General features: G+C 44.3%; 1 pseudogene; it reads right to left on the reverse strand.

Moving 5' to 3' along the window:
- Nucleotides 1–24,309: 24,309 nt before the first annotated feature.
- On the reverse strand, nucleotides 24,310–24,884 carry LOC110502151 (annotated as a pseudogene).
- Nucleotides 24,885–25,879: the final 995 nt, after the last annotated feature.

The raw sequence follows: 25,879 nt of genomic DNA on the forward strand, positions 1-25,879 counted from the left end.
TACTACCAACTAACACTAACCCCTACTACAACCATACTACCAACTACCCATAACCCCTACCATACTACCAACTACCCTTAACCCCTACTACTTCCATACTACCAACTACCCATAACCCCTACTGCTACCATACTACCAACTTCCCTAACCTCTACTAATACCATACTACCAACTACCCTTAACCCCTACTGCTACCATACTACCAACTACCCATAACCCCTACTGCTACCATACTACCAACTACTCTAACCTCTACTAATACCATACTACCAACTACCCATAACCCCCACTGCTACCATACTACCAACTACCCAAAACCCCTGCTGCTACCATACTACCATCAACCCATAAACCCTACTACTACCAACTACCCCTAACCTCTACTACTATCATACCCTACTGCTACCATACTACCAACTACCCATAACCCATACTGCTACCATACTACCAACTACTCTAACCTCTACTAATACCATACTACCAACTACCCATAACCCCTACTGCTACCATACTACCAACTAACCTTAACCCCTACTACTACTATACTACCAACTACCCCTAACCCCTACTACTAACTACCCTTAACCCTACACCCTACTGCTAGCATACTACCAACTACCCATAACCCCTACTACTACCATACTACCCCTAACCCCTACTGCTATCATACTACCAACTAACCTTAACCCTAACCCCTACCATACAACCTCCTAACCTTAACCCCTACTACCAACTAACTACCCCTAACCCCTACTGCTACCATACTACCATACTACCAACTAACCATAACCCCTACTAATACCATACTACCAACTACACATAACCCCTACTGCTACCATACTACCAACTACCCATAACCCCTACTGCTACCATACTACCAACTAACCTTAACCCCTACTGCTACCATTTCACCAACTACCCATAAACCCTACTGCTACCATACTACCAACTAACCTTAACCCCTACTGCTACCATAGTACCAACTACCCATAACCCCTACTGCTACCATACTACCAACTACCCTAACCTCTACTAATACCATACTACCAACTACCCCCAACCCCTACTGCTACCATACTACCAACTACCCCTAACCCCTACTGCTACCATACTACGAACTACCCCCAACCCCTACTACTACCATACTACCAACTACCCTTAACCCCTAATAATACCATACTACCAACTATCCATAACCCCTACTGCTACCATCTACCAACTACTCTAACCTCTACTAATACCATACTACCACCTACCCATAACCCCTACTGCTACCATACTACCAACTACCCTAACCTCTACTAATACCATACTACCAACTACCCCCAACCCCTACTGCTACCATACTACCAACTACCCCTAACCCCTACTGCTACCATACTACGAACTACCCTCAACCCCTACTACTACCATACTACCAACTACCCTTAACCCCTACTAATACCATACTACCAACTATCCATAACCCCTACTGCTACCATCTACCAACTACTCTAACCTCTACTAATACCATACTACCACCTACCCATAACCCCTACTGCTACCATACTACCAACTACCCTAATCTCTACTAATACCATACTACCAACTACCCATAACCCCTACTGCTACCATACTACCAACTACCCATAACCCCTACTGCTACCATACTACCAACTACCCATAACCCCTACCATACTACCAACTACCCATAACCCCTACCAACTACCCCTAACCCCTACTACTACCATACTACCAACTACCCCTAACCCCTACTACAACCATACTACCAACTACCCATAACCCCTACCATACTACCAACTACCCATAACCCCTACTGCTACCATACTACCAACTTCCCTAACCTCTACTAATACCATACTACCAACTACCCTTAACCCCTACTGCTACCATACTACCAACTACCCTTAACCCCTACTAATACCATACTACCAACTACCCATAACCCCTACTGCTACCATACTACCAACTACCCATAACCCCTACTGCTACCATACTACCAACTACTCTAACCTCTACTAATACCATACTACCAACTACCCATAACCCCTACTGCTACCATACTACCAACTACCCATAACCCCCATTGCTACCATACTACCAACTACCCCTAACCACTACTACTACCATACTACCAACTAACCCTAACCCCTACTACAACCATACTACCAACTACCCATAACCCCTACCATACTACCAACTACCCTTAACCCCTACTACTTCCATACTACCAACTACCCATAACCCCTACCATACTATCAACTACCCATAACCCCTACTGCTACCATACTACCAACTTCCCTAACCTCTACTAATACCATACTACCAACTACCCTTAACCCCTACTGCTACCATACTACCAACTACCCATAACCCCTACTGCTACCATACTACCAACTACCCAAAACCCCTGCTGCTACCATACTACCATCAACCCATAAACCCTACTACTACCAACTACCCCTAACCTCTACTACTATCATACCCTACTGCTACCATACTACCAACTACCCATAACCCATACTGCTACCATACTACCAACTACTCTAACCTCTACTAATACCATACTACCAACTACCCATAACCCCTACTGCTACCATACTACCAACTAACCTTAACCCCTACTACTACTATACTACCAACTACCCCTAACCCCTACTACTAACTACCCTTAACCCTACACCCTACTGCTAGCATACTACCAACTACCCATAACCCCTACTACTACCATACTACCCCTAACCCCTACTGCTATCATACTACCAACTAACCTTAACCCTAACCCCTACCATACAACCTCCTAACCTTAACCCCTACTACCAACTAACTACCCCTAATCCCTACTGCTACCATACTTCCATACTACCAACTAACCATAACCCCTACTAATACCATACTACCAACTACCCATAACCCCTACTGCTACCATACTACCAACTAACCTTAACCCCTACTGCTACCATTTCACCAACTACCCATAAACCCTACTGCTACCATACTACCAACTAACCTTAACCCCTACTGCTACCATACTACCAACTACCCATAACCCATACTGCTACCATACTACCAACTACTCTAACCTCTACTAATACCATACTACCAACTACCCATAACCCCTACTGCTACCATACTACCAACTAACCTTAACCCCTACTACTACTATACTACCAACTACCCCTAACCCCTACTACTAACTACCCTTAACCCTACACCCTACTGCTAGCATACTACCAACTACCCATAACCCCTACTACTACCATACTACCCCTAACCCCTACTGCTATCATACTACCAACTAACCTTAACCCTAACCCCTACCATACAACCTCCTAACCTTAACCCCTACTACCAACTAACTAACCCTAATCCCTACTGCTACCATACTTCCATACTACCAACTAACCATAACCCCTACTAATACCATACTACCAACTACACATAACCCCTACTGCTACCATACTACCAACTACCCATAACCCCTACTGCTACCATACTACCAACTAACCTTAACCCCTACTGCTACCATTTCACCAACTACCCATAAACCCTACTGCTACCATACTACCAACTAACCTTAACCCCTACTGCTACCATACTACCAACTACCCATAACCCCTACTGCTACCATACTACCAACTACCCTAACCTCTACTAATACCATACTACCAACTACCCCCAACCCCTACTGCTACCATACTACTAACTACCCCTAACCTCTACTGCTACCATACTACGAACTACCCCCAACCCCTACTACTACCATACTACCAACTACCCTTAACCCCTACTAATACCATACTACCAACTATCCATAACCCCTACTGCTACCATCTACCAACTACTCTAACCTCTACTAATACCATACTACCACCTACCCATAACCCCTACTGCTACCATACTACCAACTACCCTAACCTCTACTAATACCATACTACCAACTACCCCCAACCCCTACTGCTACCATACTACCAACTACCCCTAACCCCTACTGCTACCATACTACGAACTACCCCCAACCCCTACTACTACCATACTACCAACTACCCTTAACCCCTACTAATACCATACTACCAACTATCCATAACCCCTACTGCTACCATCTACCAACTACTCTAACCTCTACTAATACCATACTACCACCTACCCATAACCCCTACTGCTACCATACTACCAACTACCCTAACCTCTACTAATACCATACTACCAACTACCCATAACCCCTACTGCTACCATACTACCAACTACCTATAACCCCTACTGCTACCATACTACCAACTACCCATAACCCCTACCATACTACCAACTACCCCTAACCCCTACTGCTACCATACTACCAACTACCCTAACCTCTACTAATACCATACTACCAACTACCCATAACCCCTACTGCTACCATACTACCAACTACCCATAACCCCTACTGCTACCATACTACCAACTACCCATAACCCCTACCATACTACCAACTACCCCTAACCCCTACTACTACCATACTACCAACTACCCCTAACCACTACTACTACCATACTACCAACTACCCCTAACCCCTACTACAACCATACTACCAACTACCCATAACCCCTACCATACTACCAACTACCCATAACCCCTACTGCTACCATACTACCAACTTCCCTAACCTCTACTAATACCATACTACCAACTACCCTTAACCCCTACTGCTACCATACTACCAACTACCCTTAACCCCTACTAATACCATACTACCAACTACCCATAACCCCTACTGCTACCATACTACCAACTACCCATAACCCCTACTGCTAACATACTACCAACTACTCTAACCTCTACTAATACCATACTGCCAACTACCCATAACCCCTACTGCTACCATACTACCAACTACCCATAACCCCCATTGCTACCATACTACCAACTACCCTAACCTCTACTAATACCATACTACCAACTACCCATAACCCCTACTGCTACCATACTACCAACTACCCATAACCCCTACTGCTACCATACTACCAACTACCCATAACCCATACCATTCTACCATACTACCAACTACTCATAACCCCTACCAACTACCCCTAACCCCTACTACTACCATACTACCCGCTACCCATAACCCCTACTACTACCATACTACCAACTACCCCTAACCACTACTACCATACTACCAACTACCCCTAACCCCTACTACTACCATACTACCAACTACCCATAACCCCTGCTGCTACCATACTACCAACTACCCATAAACCCTACTACTACCAACTACCCCTAACCTCTACTACCATACTACCAACTACCCCTAACCCCTACTACTACCATACTACCAACTACCCCTAACCCCTACTGCTACCATACTACCCACTACCCATAACCCCTGCTGCTACCATACTACCCACTACCCATAACCCCTACTACTACCATACTACCAACTACCCCTAACCACTACTACCATACTACCAACTACCCATAACCCCTACTACTACCATACTACCAACTACCCATAACCCCTACTGCTACCATACTACCAACTACCCATAACCCCTACCATACTACCATACTACCAACTACCCATAACCCCTACCATACTACCAACTACCCCTAACCCCTACTACTACCATACTACCAACTACCCCTAACCCCTACTGCTACCATACTACCAACTACCCCCAACCACAACTACTACCATACTACCAAATACCCCTAACCCATACAAGTACCATACTACCAACTACCAACTACCCCTAACCCCTACTGCTACCATACTACCAACTACCCCCAACCCCTACCATACTACCAACTACCCCTAACCCCTACTACTACCATACTACCAACTACCCATAACCCCTACTGCTACCATACTACCAACTACCCCTAACCCCTACTACTACCATACTACCAACCCCCCCTAGCCCTAACCCCTACTACTATCATACTCTCAACTACCCCTAACCCCTACTGCTACCATACTACAAACTACCCCTAACCCCTACTGCTACCATACTACCAACTACCCCCAACCCCTACCATACTACCATACTACCAACTACCCCTAACCCCTACTACTACCATACTACCAACTACCCATAACCCCTACTGCTACCATACTACCAACTACCTTAAATCCCACTACTACCATACTACCAACCCCCCCTAGCCCTAACCCCTACTACTATCATACTCTCAACTACCCCTAACCCCTACTACTACCATAATACCAACTACTTTTGTGCCGAGTGATATCAGACAGCAGCCAATGAAAAGATTGATGATTTTACAAATGCATCCAATGTGCTCCACATTCATTTGGAAGAAGACTTAAAATGGTCAACTTGTGATACAAATATAATAATACAAGTGTAACAAAATGGTCACTAACAACACCTAATAAACTGGACAGATATATTATTTGAAACACAACATGGACATCGATTCCTCATTTGTCACGAGACAGGGCTTAAATGATGTGAAACTGCTCAGATTACTGCACTTTCCTCAAATTGCCATTAGGCCAGTTTCAAATATAACATTTTCATATCAATAATGTACTTTCAGAACGAGATCATGCCTCTGTGTCTCCTGGAGTGAATGTGGCGTGTCCCCAGAGCACAGGGGATGATGTTTATCACATCACCCCCATCATCTCACCAGACTGTTGGAGTACAAGCATTTTGCAGCACCTGCAATAATATCTGCAGATCTGTGTACGCAACCAAGAAACTTTGATTTGATTTCACCAGACTAAACAATAGCAGACAGCAGGTTTTGGCTTTGGGGAGGAAAATGGCCTCCAGTCCTTGGTTCAGCCATAGCCTTTGAACTCTGCTAAAGACTGACGTCCCAATTTATTCAGTCTTGCAGGCTGAAACGTCAGGGTTTTAGTGTAAATAATAATGAAATCCTCAGCTTTTTAAAGGGAGAATCAGTTGACCATAATACTTCTGAGGGGAAATTAATATCTTTCATCAAGAAAATGACAGTGGTGTCTACCAGAAAATTCAACATGAAACCTCCAAAGCAACTCTTCTCTTCTTCCTTCTATAGAGCATGGGTGGGGGATCATAACCACATGGGGGAATGACTCTTGCACCATTTTCCCAACCCTCTAGTGTCATAAAGGAACTTAGCAGAAGCATTACTATACTTCTTGGTGTGAAAGGTGGATACTGAGTAGCTCTCTTCTGTCTCGCCTTACCTTTATAAAACAGATTTTTTTTGCATTCATTCAGGGATTTCTCTTCCTGTATGAGGTTGGCGTGCTCTCAGGAGAATTAATAAAGGTGTCTTAGTTTGGCTATTAAGTGCTCGATGCTACATTGGTACAGAACACAACAGCTGTGACTGACTGGGATTTCTCTATCTTAGCCACACAGCCAAAGCAAATCGCTGCTAAACCAAATCCATATGTTTTATCCCTCCTAAGTCTTGTGCAGTTGGCCATTGGTGATGTTACTGTCCCCCCCCCCCCCCCCTAAGGTTAGCCTCACGGGTAGACTAAAGGCCAGCTTGAGCTAGTGTAACCCTTAACCCATAACGATTCATAGACGAGCAGCTGAACTTGTAATACATGCCAGGATTAAATCCAGGATAAGAAAAGACTTATGTAATCACTTAAAAGTCATGAACCAACCATGATGCATAATAAACTTAACCAAACAATCCTCTAGGACTTACAGTAAATGCTGATGATGTAATGATTGAATCATGGTCCACTCACTGTCTATAATCCTTTTTCAAGATGAAGGCAGAGATCTCTCTCTCTCTCTCTCTATAACGCAACTGTAGGGTCACCTCCCTCTTTTCCTCTACACAGAGACCTTGTGAGCATTGAGGGGTGTCCTGTCTGTAACCCGGGCCCATTCATGATTCTGTAATGGAGATAAGGCTGAACTGTATAATTTAAAAGCAGACTGGATCAGGGGTTTTGATGTAAGGGGTTTTCTTACACAATCTATCTCCTTATCAAAGACAGCCAAAAATGACAGTTATTAAATACAGCCAAAAGGACAGTTCACTCTTAAAGAGTTTAAGGTAGGGGTGGTGTTAAAACCACTATACAAGTCTCACTTTCTAACCTTTCAAATCACTTTCTATTAATCAGCTTGGTGCGGCTGAGTGAGAGAGATATCCAGGCCGAGCCACGGCTCCAGGAGAGATCAGCTCTGCAACCGTAATTAAATTCATAATGAGAGTCGTCAAGGAGCCCCAGAAATCAGACAAGGACACTATCACTAATGATGTCCCTTCCACCCCTCTCCACTTTTAGAAATGTTCCACCACAGCGGAATAGGAATTTCACTGATGGGCTGACCCAGACAGATGAGAAGGCCCCGTCGAATGAGATCTGTTGTGTAAGGTGTGCAATTTAATTAAATGTACTATAAGCTTACAACTAGTAAGTGAATGTCCTTTTGCATGTACAAAGCCTATACGCCAAGCTGCAGCATGCCTTGGTTGGCCATTTGGTATGCTTTATTCACTCAATATCCTTTGGCCAATTGGAGTAATCAAAAGTCAATATGTTGTCTTTCATACCCCTTTCATAAGAAAAGCAAAGACTATAAACTTTCCGGATCCTATGTGAATGGCAGTCCACTCCGAATATGTGATTCTTCTTGGTGTTGGGCTTTGTCTGATGTCTGAATGCAGGGGGATTGATTGGCTCACCAAAACAAGAGCTGTCACCATGAAGAGAGCGAAAGTGAAACGCACACAGAAAAACACACATTCAGACAGACAGACAGACAGAGACAGAGAGAGAGAGAGAGAGAGAGCAAGAGAAGGCGAGAGAGAGGCGCGCCAGGGCACTGGACTGTTCACCAGTAATCCGCTGCATTCTGACGGCTCTCTCCTAAATACCCCTACTCCCACAGACAGCTGGACTGAGACCAGCTGACTGGTTGCTATGTCAACCTCTTGCACCATTTAATCCTGAAACAAATGGGGTGACCACAACAACCCCGTTTTAATCCAATCCCCAGTTTGTCAGTCCAACAAAGTCATTGAATAAGGCCCCAGACTTTTCGGATGGCTTGTTGTGCTTTTGAGCTGTGGTTCTGCTCCCACCGGTCATTAATCTTCATTAGGCTGCAATACCATGTCCCCGCACTCTACACAAAAATTATGCCATCTCTAAAGACCCAAACAAAAAATAAAACAATAAAACAGACTCACTTTCATTTTCATTCTTGCTGCTCAATCCCAAACCTCTTTGTCAATTTGGTTGCTGGGGAAACGACTCCTCTGATCCACTTGCCAGAAAGACAGGTAACCGAGAGAATGCCATATCTAACATGACTCCTCTCTAATCCTCTGAGGATGGTTACTCATCGCTGGAGCACGAACATCAGTCCTGCATCACCACAATACATTTTATTTCAAGTATGTCCGACATGTTTGATATGAAATGTATTGGGATTGACACCTGCTCTTTCGATAACATAGACGGACCAGGTGAAAGCTATGATCCCTTATTGATGTCACCTGTTAAATCCACTTCAATCAGTGTAGATGAAGGGGATTGTATTGCCCCCCCCCCCCCCCCCCCCCTCACTTTTATATTATCTATGCAAATATTATCTAACATTTGATTTGATTTGAGACAGGTTAAAGAAGGATTTTTTAAGCCTTGAGACCATTGAGACATGGATTTACGTGCCTTTGAACGGGATATGATAGTGGGTGCCATGCGCACCGGTTTGTGTCAAGAACTATAACGCTTCTGGGCTTTTCATGCTCAACAGTTTCCCGTGTGTATCAAGAATGGTCCACCACCCAATGGATATCCAGCCAGCTTTACACAACTTTGGGAAGCGTTGGAGTCAACATGGGCCAGCATCCCTGTGGAACGCTTCGACACCTTGTAGAGTCCATGCCCCAATCGATTGAGGCTATTCTGAGGGCAACTCAATATTAGGAATGTGTTCCTAATATTTGGTACACTCTGTGTAGAGCTATGAATATGGGTTACTAGACAGAACTCATTATGTTGTGTGGGGAATAGATTTTGGCCCATAAGTAAAAGTGAAAGACCTAACTGTTTCTACAGACAGCCAAAAATAAATAATTCTCTCTGCATATTTTTTTCTTCCCTACAGAGAAGTGATAATGACTTGATATCAGCATTTCACATGTGGGAGGTGACAATCTGGTGATCACACCACAGAACTGTTGATATCTTTTCTTAACAGGTTGGCTTCCTTTTTCCACTCTCCACATCACCACGACAACCACCAGCTGTCTGCAAAAAAAAACTAGACTTAACTTAGAAAAGATTAGGAAAACACACCCGCTGTGAGGATGCAAATAGAACATCCAAGCAGCCAGTGAATGAATTGGGAAAATAGACAGAAGTCCGATATGCACGCTGCTTAAGGGGCCCCCTGCCTGCCTAAATTGTAAGGCATTTGATTTTATGGATAGAAGAACTTCCAGATAATCTGTGTCTCATTCCTAGAAAAACAAAGCAGTGTTTATTTTATAAGAACATAATGGGAGCTTTTTGCTGAATTTGCACAGCAGCATGGGGTCCTGAGTGGGACTTTAGGAAGAGAATGAGAGGGAGGAATCCTAGTGTCATCATCTGTGATGGGGTTTGAGACCCCCTGACATTCTGGGTTGGAGTGTCTACATATTTGACTGATTGGACAGGCAGAAATCAAATTCCTTTCGCCACATCAGTGGTCAGACCCCAGAGGGTGAACAACAAAGCTTTAGGACAGCAGCTCAATCTGGAGCAGCGCAATTTCTCAATCTGGGGGCCTGGCACCTATATAGTGTCAAAAGTAGTAGGGAATAGGGTGCTGTTTCGGACCCAATCTGGGTGTTCCAGATCCTTGCCAAAGGGTCATCATGGCAAACCACAAGCTCCTTCCCACACAGACACTCACTATACACTTACTGAACCCCTCAGACAATGACTAGCCCTCCACAGACAAAGCAATGTTCTCTCAGAGCAAACAAACCCAGAGATGTTTTCATTTGTCTTAGCAGCAGGCCAGCCCCCACGTGTCTGTTGGCCCTTCTATAAACACACTGGCCTGCCTGTACAGTACAAGCATCTGTACTCAACTTCTCTACTGCTCTTCTCTGGACCTGGTATTATGGCTTGAAGATGGAAATGAAACTCTGTCGAGTTCAAACAGATGACCACATCAACAGGTGCTAGAGAACTAATGAACACATTTTTTGTCAGCTTTTATTTATTTCATCACATTCCCAGTGGGTCAGAAGTTTACATACACTCAATTAGTAATTGGTAGCATTGCCTTTAAATTGTTTAGCTTGGGTCAAATGTTTCGGGTAGCCTTCCACAAGCTTCCCACAGTAAGTTGGGTGAATTTTGGCCCATTCCTCCTGACAGAGTTCGTGTAACTGAGTCAGGTTTGTTGGCCTCCTTGCTCGCATACGCTTTTTCAGTTCTGAATACAAATTCTCTAAGGGATTGAGGTCAGGGCTTTGTGATGGCCACTTCAATACCTTAACTTTGTTGTCCTTAAGCAATTTTGCCACAACTTTGGAAGTATGCTGGTGGTCATTGTCCATCAGGAAGACCCATTTGCGACCAAGCTTTAACTTCCTGACCGATGTCTTGAGATGTTGCTTCAATATATCCACATAATTTTCCTCCCTCCTGGTGCCATCTATTTTGTGAAGTGCACCAGTCCCTCCTGCAGCAAAGCACCCCCACAACATGATGCTGCCACCCTCATGCTTCAAGGTTGAGATGGTGTTCTTTGGCTTGCAAGCAACCCCCTTTTTTCTCAAAAATATAACGATGGTCATTATGGCCAAACAGTTCTGTTTTTGTTTCATCAGACCAGAGGACATTTCTCCAAAAAGTACAATCTTTGCCCCCATGTGCAGTTGCAAACCACAGTCTGGCTTTTTTATGGCGGTTTTGGAGCAGTGGCTTCATCCTTGCTGAGCGGCCTTTCAGGCTATGTCGATATAGGACTTGTTTTACTATGGATATCGATACTTTTGTGCCTGTTTCCTCCAACATTTTCACAAGGTCCTTTGCTGTTTTTCTGGGATTGATTTGCACTTTTCACACCAAAGTACGTTAATCTCTAGGAGACAGAACGCGTCTCCTTCCTAAGCTGTATGCCAGCTGTGTGGTCCCATGGTGTTTATACTTGCTTATTATTGTTTGTACAGATGAACGTGGTACCTTCAGGCATTTGGAAATTGCTCCCAAGGATGAACCAGACTTGTAGAGGTCTACAATTTTCTTCTGAGGTCTTGGCTGATTTTGTTTGATTTTCCCATGATGTCAAGCAAAGAGGCACTGAGTTTGAAGGTAGGCCTCGAAATACAGGTACACCTCCAAATGACTCAAATGATGTCAATTAGCCTATCAGAAGCTTCTGGAATTGTCCAAGCTGTATAAAGGGACAGTCAACTTAGTGTATGTAAACTTCTGACCCACTGGAATTGTGATACAGTAAATTATAAGTGAAATAATCTGTCTGTAAACAATTGCTTGAAAAATGACTTGTGTCATGCACAAAGTAGATGTTCTAACCGACTTGCCAAAACTATAGTTTGTTAACAAGACATTTGTGGAATGGTTGAAAAAAATAGTTTTAATGACTCCAACCTAAGTGTATGTAAACTTCTGACTTTAACTGTAAATACAGTTTGTTTCATTATAATGTTGCTCAAAACAATCATCAGTGTATCAAATACTTGTTCTCCCCACTGCCGACTTTGCAGGCTTTCCTACTTACAATGCATGTAGATGTCTGTAAGTTTTATCGTAGGTACACTTCAACTGTGAGAGACGGAATCTAAAAGCCTTCCTCTTTGGACGAAGTCTTAAAAACAGGAAGAATGGGATTTGAAAAGGTTTTTGAGATGTTTGCTTTTAAGAATACCCACAAAGTGAGCAAAGATTGATGCTATTTTCAAAGGAAATACTGAGATGGTGAAAACATACACAGTATTCAGTGATATGTCAATATATATATATATATATATATATATATATATATACCTTTTTGGAAATTCTGTAGAAGCTAAGTGTAAGACAGCTGGAACATTTCAGTTGATTTTCTTATAGAAAGGTCACACGGTCTTTGACGCAAGCACATCAATTCAAGATCAGTGTTCATCATTAGATTGTGACAGTGATCTCTCTGTGGAGCGATTTCAACACACTTTGGTTACACATGTCTGTGTCTGTGGGTCTGTGGAAATGATTCAATATCTGTCACAAGCTAAACGTGTCATTTTTCAATAGAGAATTGATTCAACACTGCTGTTTCAGTTCCCAAATGTATGATGAAAATGAATGTGAAAAGTGCTATAAGAAACAATAAGGACTGAACAGAACATTTTTCTAGGAGTGGGCCAATGCATAATGTGCAAGTAGAGTACAGGACCAGGTGAGTAACTACAGTACAATGCATGATGTGTACTGTATAGCAATGGTCTGTCTTTGAAAAACTGCTTCAATACATTAAAGTGAGTGTGGTTTAGATTTCAGACTAGTGTGAGGTCAGTGAAGCTCGGAGAGAAATAACTCTTTCATTCAGTACAGAGGGAAAAAAACATTAGTACAAAGGCTCCTGTTGTAAACCACAAACCTGGAAAGGCAACTGATCACAGCACTTTACCGACAGCACAGGACCAGGTGAGTAACTACAGTGCAGGACCAGGTGAGTAACTATGGGACCAGGTGAGTAACTATGGGACCAGGTGAGTAACTAGAGGACAAGCCCAGGAGAGTAACTAGAGTATAGGACCAGGTGAGTAACTAGAGAACAGGACCAGGTGAGTAACTAGAGTACAGGACCAGGTGAGTAACTAGAGTACAGGACCAGGTGAGTAACTACAGGATCAGGTGAGTAACTACAGGATCAGGTGAGTAACTACAGTACAGGACCAGGTGAGTAACTAGAGGACAGGACCAGGTGAGTAACTACAGGACCAGGTGAGTAACTAGAGCACAGGACCAGGTGAGTAACTAGAGTACAGGATCAGGTGAGTAACTACAGGATCAGGTGAGTAACTACAGGATCAGGTGAGTAACTACACTACAGGATCAGGTGAGTAACTAGAAGACAGGACCAGGTGAGTAACTAGAGCACAGGACCAGGTGAGTAACTAGAGCACAGGACCAGGTGAGTAACTACAGGATCAGGTGAGTAACTAGAGCACAGGACCAGGTGAATAACTAGAGTACAGGACCAGGTGAATAACTAGAGTACAGGACCAGGTGAGTAACTAGAGTACAGGACCAGGTGAGTAACTAGAGTACAGGACCAGGTGAGTAACTACAGTACAGGACCAGGTGAGTAACTACAGTACAGGACCAGGTGAGTAACTAGAGCACAGGACCAGGTGTGTAACTAGAGTACAGGACCAGGTGAGTAACTAGAGTACAGGACCAGGTGAGTAACTACAGTACAGGACCAGGTGAGTAACTACAGTACAGGACCAGGTGAGTAACTAGAGCACAGGACCAGGTGTGTAACTAGAGTACAGGACCAGGTGTGAGACAATAAACCTATTAGATTGGACCGATCTATGAACTAAGATGCTGTGTGTGTGTGTGTGTGTGTGTGTGTGTGTGTGTGTGTGTGTGTGTGTGTGTTTGTGTCATAGCCGGTGTGTGTAGTGTGTATTTTCTGCAGCAGTAGGCAGCTTGTCTGCTTTTGAAAGTCAGTGAACCATGCAGAACAGAGAGTGTTGCTGCAGTTCCTGCCAACGGGCTACACCTCACGTCACCTTGCCTCTGGGTAACCCGCTCTAACAATGTCTGGATTCACCACAATGTCCTATTTCTGTCTTTCATGTTGTAAACTATGTTGCAAGTCGTTCCACAGGAGTACCACAGATGAAGCCATACATCATAGTAAATCTGGTCATGCTTCATGTTGCTGTCGGAAGAAAGCCTCATCTCCAAAAACAAGACATTTTTCAGGAAAATGAAAAAAACTTCCATATTTTACAATTAACAAACATACAATTTAGAAACTTCAGGAGCTATTTTGATGACATTTTGTATAGTACACTGAGGAAAGTTACTGCTTTCAGTCCAAATGGGCAGAGTTGGGTCAGAGTAGAAGAGAAGACCACTCCATTTTGACTCCTGTGTTTTATATTGATGGATAATGATGATTTTTAGGGAAATCAAAGTAAGAGGGACACCATCACGATCAAAGTGTGTAATGTAAACAAAACCACAAGCATAATGACTAGTGTGTCCTCTCAAAAACATACAACTCTAGAATCTACTCAAACCACTCTAGAATCCACTCAAACAAGACCCTCCAATTGGCTGTTTCGGATGGGAACACTGCTGTCACTCATGGCCAGTTATGTTTAACCCAAACTGCAGTTCAATTTCTATTCACATCTATGTAATCTGAGGAGATATTCGAGAGAGAAGCGAAAGACAGGGAAAGAGAAAGCATGTAGTGTGTGAATGTCCCGGGGCGTATTTGATCCATATCCTCAGATATGGACAAATGTTTGTTTTCTTATTAGAATTAAATATCAAATAACTCTCTTGAAAGATACATCCACTAATAACAGTCATTATTTCTCTGACAAGTTACGCTAAAATTAGGTGATAAATTCTTTAGAAACGTAATTCCTTTTGCAATTAGTGAAGCTAACTGTAGACTATAGACTAAACTGGCCAAGCATGAGGAAGTTGGTCCGGATGGAATGTCAAGTGTCCGTTTTATTTCATGAATGGGACGCTTGCTGCTTAACACCATCAGGCCATCATGAACGTTAAAATCCTCTATGAAACCTCATCATCAGGCCATCATGAATGTTAAAATCCTCTATGAAACCTCATCATCAGGCCATCATGAACGTTAAAATCCTCTATGAAACCTCATCATCAGGCCATCATTAACGTTAAAATCCTCTATGAAACCTCATCATCAGGTCATCATGAACGTTAAAATCCTCTATGAAACCTCACTATCAGGCCATCATGAACGTTAAAATCCTCTATGTAACCTCATCATCAGGCCATCATGAACGTTAAAATCCTCTATGAAACCTCATCATCAGGCCATCATTAACGTTAAAATCCTCTATGAAACCTCATCATCAGGTCATCATGAACGTTAAAATCCTCTATGAAACCTCACTATCAGGTCATCATGAACGTTAAAATCCTCTATGAAACCTCATCATCAGGCCATCATGAACGTTAAAATCCTCTATGAAACCTCACCATCAGGCCATCATGAACGTTAAAATCCTCTATGAAACCTTTAATTTGAACTGTGTGTGACCATTTCAAAATGAAGCTCTGGGTCCTGGTCAATACAAAGCTAACTGTTCAGAACATTCCAATATAACCCACTCTCAGACTCTTCTTCCTAGGAGGTGGAGGTGGTAGAACACATCAAGGAAAGAGGCCACTTCTGTGGAAACGTATTTACACCCAGCGAAGCAAAAAGTCTGTTTTGGATTTATTAAGCTGCTGCGCTTGCCTACCAGGTGAAGACAGTGCAGCAGTATCAGCCATCTCACCTGTCTGTAGACACACATACATGTCCCAACACACCAACAAATATTGAAAACACAGTCATGAAAGGGGAATCCTCCCTCTCCATCGTGTACATTTCATTTCCTGGTTTTCAGTAGCACTTTAGCTGAGTGACCAGCCTCTGGGCCGGCCCATGATGGATGTCCCCAGACAGCCATGTTGAGACCAGCCTCTGGGCCAGCCCATGATGGATGTCCCCAGACAGCCATGCTGAGACCAGCCTCTGGGCCAGCCCATGATGGATGTCCCCAGACAGCTATGTTGAGACCAGCCTCTGGGCCAGCCCATGATGGATGTCCCCAGACAGCCATGTTGAGACCAGCCTCTGGGCCAGCCCATGATGGATGTCCCCAGACAGCCATGTTGAGACTAGCCTCTGGGCCAGCCCATGATGGATGTCCCCAGACAGCCATGTTGAGACCAGCCTCTGGGCCAGCCCATGATGGATGTCCCAAGACAGCCATGTTGAGACCAGCCTCTTGGCCAGCCCATGATGGATGTCCCAAGACAGACATGTTGAGACCAGCCTCTGGGCCAGCCCATGATGGATGTCCCCAGACAGCCATGTTGAGACCAGCCTCTTGGCCAGCCCATGATGGATGTCCCATGACAGCTATGTTGAGACCAGCCTCTGGGCCAGCCCATGATGGATGTCCCCAGACAGCCATGTTGAGACCAGCCTCTGGGCCAGCCCATGATGGATGTCCTCAGACAGCCATTTTGATTGTCTACTTCCTTATTCAACATTTGACAGGGCCCCTTTTTCATCAGATTAAATACATAATTCATTATTAAATACATTACTAACCAGGAAGGAACGACGGGAGCAGAATAGAACCTGGTTTCCCAGTGTGTGTGTGGGGTGGAGGGGAGTGTTGGTGCTAAGATTAATTGGCTGTAATGCTAGCCTGCGTCACACTGTAGCGTAGCATTAGCACATGTCCCAGAGGTCTCCTCTCTCACCATATAGAGGCATGAGCCCCAGAGCAAGGCTTTCTGACAGACTTAACTGTACACCAGCAGAACACATTAATCAGACACTGCAGTGGGGTCTCTAAGTAGGAGAGTGCAAAACATGGACCCAGTCTTATAAGAGAACACACACACACAAGTACATGAACACACACACACCTATACACATGGTTGCCTGACCAGCTTGCTGTCCTAAAATCAGCAATTCACACTAACTGACTATCCAGATAAACATCTCTCCATCCTGTTCACTTTCTAGTTCTACTCCCCAACCCCCTGCAGCACACCACACACACACACAGCATTTCCCACTAATCCTGATGCCATTCGAAAGGATTAAACAGTAGAGTTTACTCAAGACTTGCAGTTAGGGCTCTGTAAACACTTGCCCTGTGGCCCGGCGTGACTCAAGCTCCCAGCCTTAACAGACTAGACGCCCTCGGCCATGTCTAGGAGTATATAGGCAGCCAGCCATGCTGTGAGGAGGGAGAGAGAGCAATGGGGAGGGGGAAGAGTGAGAGAGCAAGGGAAACAGAGAGAGAGATGTGAAGGGGGTGGAGAGGGGAAGAGTGGGAGAGGAAGGGAAACAGAGGGAGAGAGAGAGAGCTGCATGACCATTCATCTCTTACGACTCAGCTATCTGCCAGAACTGAAAAGGTCATGGTCAAATGAACTGGTGGGAAGACTAGCGGTCGCTGGGCCTTGACAGATTCTGTTTGCTTAAACACCCAGCTGGCTGTATTCAGGCCTCCTCATCCCTCCCTACCCCCTAGAGCCTGTGTGCGCCACATCTAATCTAAAACCAAAGTATTCAGCCTCTGTCAGCCTCGCTGGCTGTTCTGCAAGCGCCAGCACCTAAACATTTTAGTTGAGAAGGATATTTGGTTGTAAATAACTGTGTGTGTATGTGTTTGTGTGTGGTTGTGTGCAGATTCTGACAGATGTGTGTACACATTTTACTATAATTGTGAGTACCAGAAGTCCTCACAACAATAGTAAATCAACTAAAATCTGAGAAGATGGCTGTGTGTGTGTGTGTGTGGGGGGGGGGGTCTTCAGTTGGTCAACGGTAAGTTAAAACTACACCAGTCCAGCTCAGTAAAAGAGCATTCAAACCATCACACCATATCTAGTTCAACAGATCAATTCCCCTTACCAGTGTCCATACTAATAGTGTTTACTTAACTATACACAGGTGAACATATTGACATTATGTATTGAGTTATTGATGTCCATGTCATGAGGTGCCAGAGTTAGTGTGCACATCAGTGTTCGTCAGCTATAGTTAGGAGGGATAACCACTACATGAACGCCTGCATGTCATGTCACACATATCACTGGCCAGAGAGACAGGGGCTGAGGGGAGGTCTGACTGTCACTCCTGACACTGACAAGGACATGTGTGGGAATGGGATGATTAACTCCACTGGCTGGCTCACCTCCAGCTAAGTAACATGTTGAAACGTCAACAACAGCCCGTTCCTGCTCTTAGAGACTCTGGTTTCCATCCCCCACCTTCTGTTCCACCTTCCCTCTGTCATCCCCCACCTTCTGTTCCACCTTCCCTCTGTCATCCCCCACCTTCTGTTCCACCTTCCCTCTGTCATCCCCCACATACTGTTCAACCTTCCCTCTGTCATCCCCCACATACTGTTCAACCTTCCCTCTGTCATCCCCCACATACTGTTCAACCTTCCCTCTGTCATCCCCCACCTTCTGTTCCACCTTCCCTCTCTCATCCCCCACATACTGTTCAACCTTCCCTCTCTCATCCCCCACCTTCTGTTCAACCTTCCCTCTCTCATCCCCCACATACTGTTCAACCTTCCCTCTCTCATCCCCCACCTTCTGTTCAACCTTCCCTCTCTCATCCCCCACATACTGTTCAACCTTCCCTCTGTCATCCCCCACCTTCTGTTCCACCTTCCCTCTGTCATCCCCCACATACTGTTCAACCTTCCCTCTATCATCCCCCACCTTCTGTTGCACCTTCCCTCTGTCATCCCCCACATACTGTTCAACCTTCCCTCTGTCATCCCCCACCTTCTGTTCCACCTTCCCTCTGTCATCCCCCACATACTGTTCAACCTTCCCTCTATCATCCCCCACCTCCTGTTCCACCTTCCCTCTGTCATCCCCCACATACTGTTCAACCTTCCCTCTGTCATCCCCCACCTTCTGTTCAACCTTCCCTCTATCATCCCCCAACTTCTGTTCCACCTTCCCTCTGTCATCCCCCACATACTGTTCAACCTTCCCTCTGTCATCCCCCACCTTCTGTTCCACCTTCCCTCTGTCATCCCCCACATACTGTTCAACCTTCCCTCTATCATCCCCCACCTTCTGTTCCACCTTCCCTCTGTCATCCCCCACATACTGTTCAACCTTCCCTCTGTCATCCCCCACCTTCTGTTCCACCTTCCCTCTCTCATCCCCCACATACTGTTCAACCTTCCCTCTGTTGAAATGACCAGCTTTCATGAGGGTCAGAGTCTCACAGATAGACAGGGGGTCCATTGTTTCCATGCTATGGGGATAATACATGTGTTACATGCCATGTGTCTCTGCACTGCCTCTATCGTCTGAATGAAGGCACAGGGGAAAAAACACAATAATCTTTACCATTACAGATTCAATACAGACAATTACTAGGGATATTCTTTCTTGGTTAGTGCCTTCTCGATCACACTAATGATGTCTGAGGCAATACATCAAGCATAAGATACACACACCTACATACACGCACACCTACATATGGCATGCTGGGACCAACCAAAACAATACATGTCTTATCACCCCTGCAGGACCCAATGCAGCGGAGAAAACAGCCAGTCACAAGAACCGTTGTGTTGGCACGGTCAGTCCGACAACTGAATCGATGGAAGTGATCAACAGTGAGCGATTCAGTGGTTGTCACGACTTCTGCCGAAGTTGATGCCTCTCCTTGTTCGGGCGGTGCTCAGCGATCGACGTCACCGGTCTTCTAGCCATCATTGATCTAGGTTTCATTTTCCATTGGTTTTGTCTGGTCTTCTTACACACCTGGTTCCAATCCCATTCATTATATGTTGTGTATTTAACCCTATGTTTCCCCTCATGTCCTTGTCAGAGATTGTTTATTGTTATGTTCATGTTTTATGGATTGATGTGCGATGGGTTCTTGCACCCACATTTATTTTATTATGGACTTTGGTTTTGGAGATTGTGTTTTACCCCTACCTACAGTATAAGTTATCAAAATATTCCATTTATACCAAGTTTGATTCTCCTGCGCTTGACTTCCCTGCCACCTACATACACGACGTGACAGCGGTATTGATTGTAAAAGCTTACGTTTAGAAATCTGGAATAATACAGATGTGCTAGCCTTACTTTTGTTTTTAAATGTAAGAGCATTTCTATGACCACATCAGAACACAGTAGGTAAAACCAAAAAAAGACATGAAAGTCAAGTTGCTGTATAGTGTTTGTCCTCAGTTGAGACGGTTTGTTTAGCCCTGACACGATGACTCCTATAGCTGGATAAGTAAAGAGCAACAGGGGCCCTCCCAAGTGGTACAGTGTGTTTAGGCACTGTGCTTGAGGCGTCACTACAGATCTGGGTTCGATATTGGGCTGTGTCGCATTGCGACCGGGAGACCCATGAGGCAGCGCACAATTGGCCCGGCATCGTCAAGGTTAGGGGAGGGTTTGGCTGGCCGGGATGTCCTTGTCCCATCATGCTCTAGCGACTCCTGTGGCAGGCTGGGTGCATGCACGCTAACACAGTCGGCAGTTGTACAGTGTTTCCTCCGACACATTGGTGCGGCTGGCTTCCGGGTTAGGCAAGCAGTGTGTCAAGAAGCAGTGCTGCTTGGCGGGGTCGTGTTTCGGGAGGATGCATGGCTCTCGACCTTCGCCTCTCCCGAGTCCGTACGGGAGTTGCAGCGACGGGACAAGACTGTAAATTGGACATCACGAAAAAGGAGTAAAAAGCACCAAAAATTAAAACGTTGAATAACTTCTTCAAAGAGCAACAAAAACAAGTAAGAAGTAAAGAAAAATAAACAAAGAAGAAGTTGGGACAGAAGAGGAAGATGCTATACTGTAGGAAAAAAATATATACATTCTAATACGGTCCACAACAGTTATTTTACCCTATCTTAATATTGTAAAATGGCAAATACTCTCCTTGAAATAATAATATCTATGAGGGGAGGGTAATGTCCAGCACAAACATGCCTGAGACACAAAAGAGAAAATAGCTCATTCATAAGAACACAACGTCATGACGACAGGAATTATCCTACACTTTTTTTTTGTATTGAGCCCTCTAGTCCACTACACTCACTGGATGTTATTGTTGATCTAACTTTAAATCTCCATCAGCATGACCTCTGCTTCTTAACGTTCATTATACCAGGAAGTTAAAGAGTCTCTTACACAAACACCCTAACATGCTGACCAAACCGTCCGCGCGCACATGTTAATTTTGTCGACCCACACCAGACGTGATCAGGGCACACAGTTTGAAATATCAAAACAAACAAACTCATAGAAGGGACAAAATAAGCACTTCCGGAGGTCACATTGTTGTCTGGGCTCAAATGTACAGTCGATCCTCTTCCTGTAATGAACAATGGAGGTAAGACATGATATTAGGCTATCCAGGCTGTATCACTTCCGGCCGTGGGGTAGCACAATTGGCAAAGCGTCGTTCATGTTGGGCCGGGGTAGACCGTCATTGTATATAAGAATTTGTTCTTAACTGACTTGCCTAGTTAAATAAAGGTTAAATAAAACAATGTAAAAACAGAAGCCCGTTAACTCTCGTAGTTATTCATGTATTGACAGAGAAAGTGAGGGACCACGTGTAAAAAAGCAGGGAAAGGGAATCAGCAGTAGTTCAATAGCGATCATTAAGGTGTGAGGAGACAAATGGGTATTGGGTTTGCTCCTGTCATCTCTAACCTTTCATCTCATTAGCACTCACATCTGTTTAATTGAGCATAAAATCTATCACCTGACAAGTAACCTTTGTATATCCAATTACCTCACGACCCTAACCCTAACAGGTCAAACATTTAGATTATGATTAGGAAGATAGTGACAAAATCAATAGTTTTATTTGTGAATAATATGGTTAGTTATATGATTTTTGAAAATAAGGCCACGCCTGGGGCGTAACAAACAACACAAAGGGGCTAACGGCTAGTTCTCTGAAACCGTTACGGTTTAACCCATTGCTGTTGTTTCCATAGACATTGGATGTCCTAAGAATACTGGTCTCTAGCTGTTCTTCAGTGCGCTCCCACAATGGCTTCCTTTGCTCAGCGTGCTCTCTCTCTTTCTGGGAATACACCAGATGCTATTGAGTCATCTGTCAGACCATGTTAATCCAACAGCCAAACATGTGCTGTATCTACAGTAGAGATCATCAGACGTACATGCAGACAAACTCCCTTAGTCTCTGTACTTCACACTAACCAGGTCAACTTATCACATGGTAAAGCTACCGCCATCAAAAAACACTTGTGGCCTTTGAGTGAGGGTAGATGTTGAAAACCCAACGTGTGCCCTCCTTAATTCGGACCCCACCCTCATGATTCAGAATACCATTTTTCACAGTATTACTGACCAGAATATGGTACTGCCATGGTCAACACACACACACACACACACAGGTGTATGGTAGGAACACCCAGTTACACAGATCAAACTGTCTTGCCCTTATCAGGTGGCCATCCCCTCCTGATTAATCTCCCTGGCACATAGAACACATACCCAACCACAGTAGGGTTGAACAGGTCACAGACAAAGCACAGAAGGTCCTGTTTAAAAGGGATATATTTTCTTCTTTCACACTCCAGTAGATACTCCTAATGACTAATGGAGGGGGAGCTGTGTGTGTCAGAGAGAGAGAGAGTGCGAGAGATAGAGAGAGACAGTCAGAGAGACACAGAGAGACAGTCAGAGAGAGAGAGCGAGAGAGAGACAGTCAGAGAGAGACAGAATAATGTCTGTGTGTTTTCCTTAGCTGAGAGTGATTGGAAACTCAACAATTTCAAACTCTTGTACACACACACAACCAATTACTTATACCTAACAGAGAACCAGTTACTAATACCTCACAGAGAACCAGTTACTAATACCTCACAGGGAACCAGTTACTAATACCTCACAGAGAACCAGTTACTAATACCTCACAGAGAACCAGTTACTAATACCTCACAGGGAACCAGTTACCAATACCTCACAGAGAACCAATTACTAATACCTCACAGGGAACCCGTTACTGATACCTCACAGAGAACCAGTTACTAATACCTCACAGGGAACCCAGTGTCTGTGCATGCTTTGCAGCTCTATAATAGAAATATAAATGACACACAAATTAACCCTTGCTTTGCTTGTTGGTGGACTGGAAAAACAGAATAGGTTTGAAACACATCCAACACCAACAGGTAGGCCTTTCCAAAACACCTCCATTCTAAAACCTGAAAAACCATATCCATCCTTCTGGTTTGTGAGCTCAAATTAGTCACACATTAAATCGTAAAATGATTAGGCTACACAGCACCCTCTAGATTGAGAGTAACAGACTAAGTAGTAATGTCTGGCAGATCAGCATTGACTAGAGAGATACCCATTAGCTCTCTGATAGACGAAAGTCATTGAACTGGGTGACCACCCCTTCAGTCACCCTCGCTGTCAAACACCTGTACTAATGTACCTGTACTGAGTTTCTCCATCAGGTCAACTCAATAGTTCACATTAAAAACCAGCATGTCCATAGTCAATCACAGTAGGCCTATAGGTAGGCTATGGGATGTTACTTCAAAAAAAAAAAATTGTCCATATAGGTTACGACACATGGGCGGTCGTTATCGTTTCTTCTTTTGCTTTAAAGATTTTCTCCGCTTTACTATCATCTCATATAGTTTGTCCATACCCTCGTGAAGTCCCTCGCCAATGATGGCGCAGCAAGGTTGGACGTGGTATGAGGTGGATGGAGTGAGCTCGTGGAGAGCCAGCTGTTTTTCAATGTCTGCGACTGGAAGAGATTTAGGCAGGTCCTGCTTGTTGGCTATCACCAGAAGAGGTGTCCCCTGGTTCTCTGCGAATTTTGTGACTTTATGCAGTTCTGTTTTAGCCTCCTCCAACCGGTCAACGTCCACTGAGTCCACCACATAAATGATGCCGTCCGTGCCCCGACTGTAGGATTTCCACAGGGGCCGCAGCTTCTCCTGACCTCCGACGTCCCAGAAGTGACAACTGATCCCCTTCGCGGTACCATTACTCAGTTTGATTTTCTCAGTGTTGAATCGAATTGCTAAAGAACAGTCGTTTTGCCAGCTGAATCCAAACCCAACATCACGATGTGTAGTGATTGGAAAGCAGATATGTTGGAGAAACTGTTGCCCATTTTCATTTTGAGAGGAACAACTTCTCTCTCACTGTCAGCAGGAAAAAGGAGCTGACCCGTTCTTCCACTAACTCCCCTGCTCTGACTATGTACATGCACAGGGAATACTTACACTGACATCACAACACGCACACCCCCTCATAGCACGCTCACCACACACACTGCTGCTAGTATCTATTATCTATCCTTTACCCCTACCTACAGTATACTGCTGTTACTGTCTATTATCTATCCTGTTGTCTAGTCACTTTACCCATACCTACAGTATACTGCTGCTACTGTCTATTATCTATCCTGTTGTCTAGTCACTTTACCCCTACCTACAGTATACTGCTGTTACTGTCTATTATCTATCCTGTTGTCTAGTCACTTTACCCCTACCTACAGTATACTGCTGTTACTGTCTATTATCTATCCTGTTGTCTAGTCACTTTACCCCTACCTACAGTAGACTGCTGTTACTGTCTATTATATACCATGTTGCCTAGTCACTTTATCCCTACCTACAGTATATGTACATAAACTCAGCAAAAAAAGAAATGTCTTCTGTCAACTGAGTTTATTTTCAGCTAACTTAACATGTGTAAATATTTGTATGAACATAAGAGTCAACACCTTAAACATAAACTGAACAAGTTCCCCAGACATGTGACTAACATAAATTGAATGATGTGTCCCTGAACAAAGGGGGGTCAAAATCTAAAGTAACAGTCAATGCAGCTGGTGACCACACCAGATACTAAGTACTGCAGTGCATCTCCTCATGAACTGCACCAGATTTGCCAGTTCTTGCTGTGAGATGTTACCCCAGTCTTCCACCAAGGAACCTGCAAGTTCCCGGACATTAATGGGGGGAATGACCCTAGCCCTCACCCTCCGATCCAACAGGTCCCAGACGTGCTCAATGGGATTGAGTTCCGGGTTAGTTGCTGGCCATGGCAGAACACTGACATTCCTGTCTTGCAGGAAATCAATCACAGAACGAGCAGTATGGC

The sequence above is a fragment of the Oncorhynchus mykiss genome, chromosome 22 (genome assembly GCF_013265735.2).
Source record: "Oncorhynchus mykiss isolate Arlee chromosome 22, USDA_OmykA_1.1, whole genome shotgun sequence".
Lineage (NCBI taxonomy): Eukaryota > Metazoa > Chordata > Actinopteri > Salmoniformes > Salmonidae > Oncorhynchus > Oncorhynchus mykiss.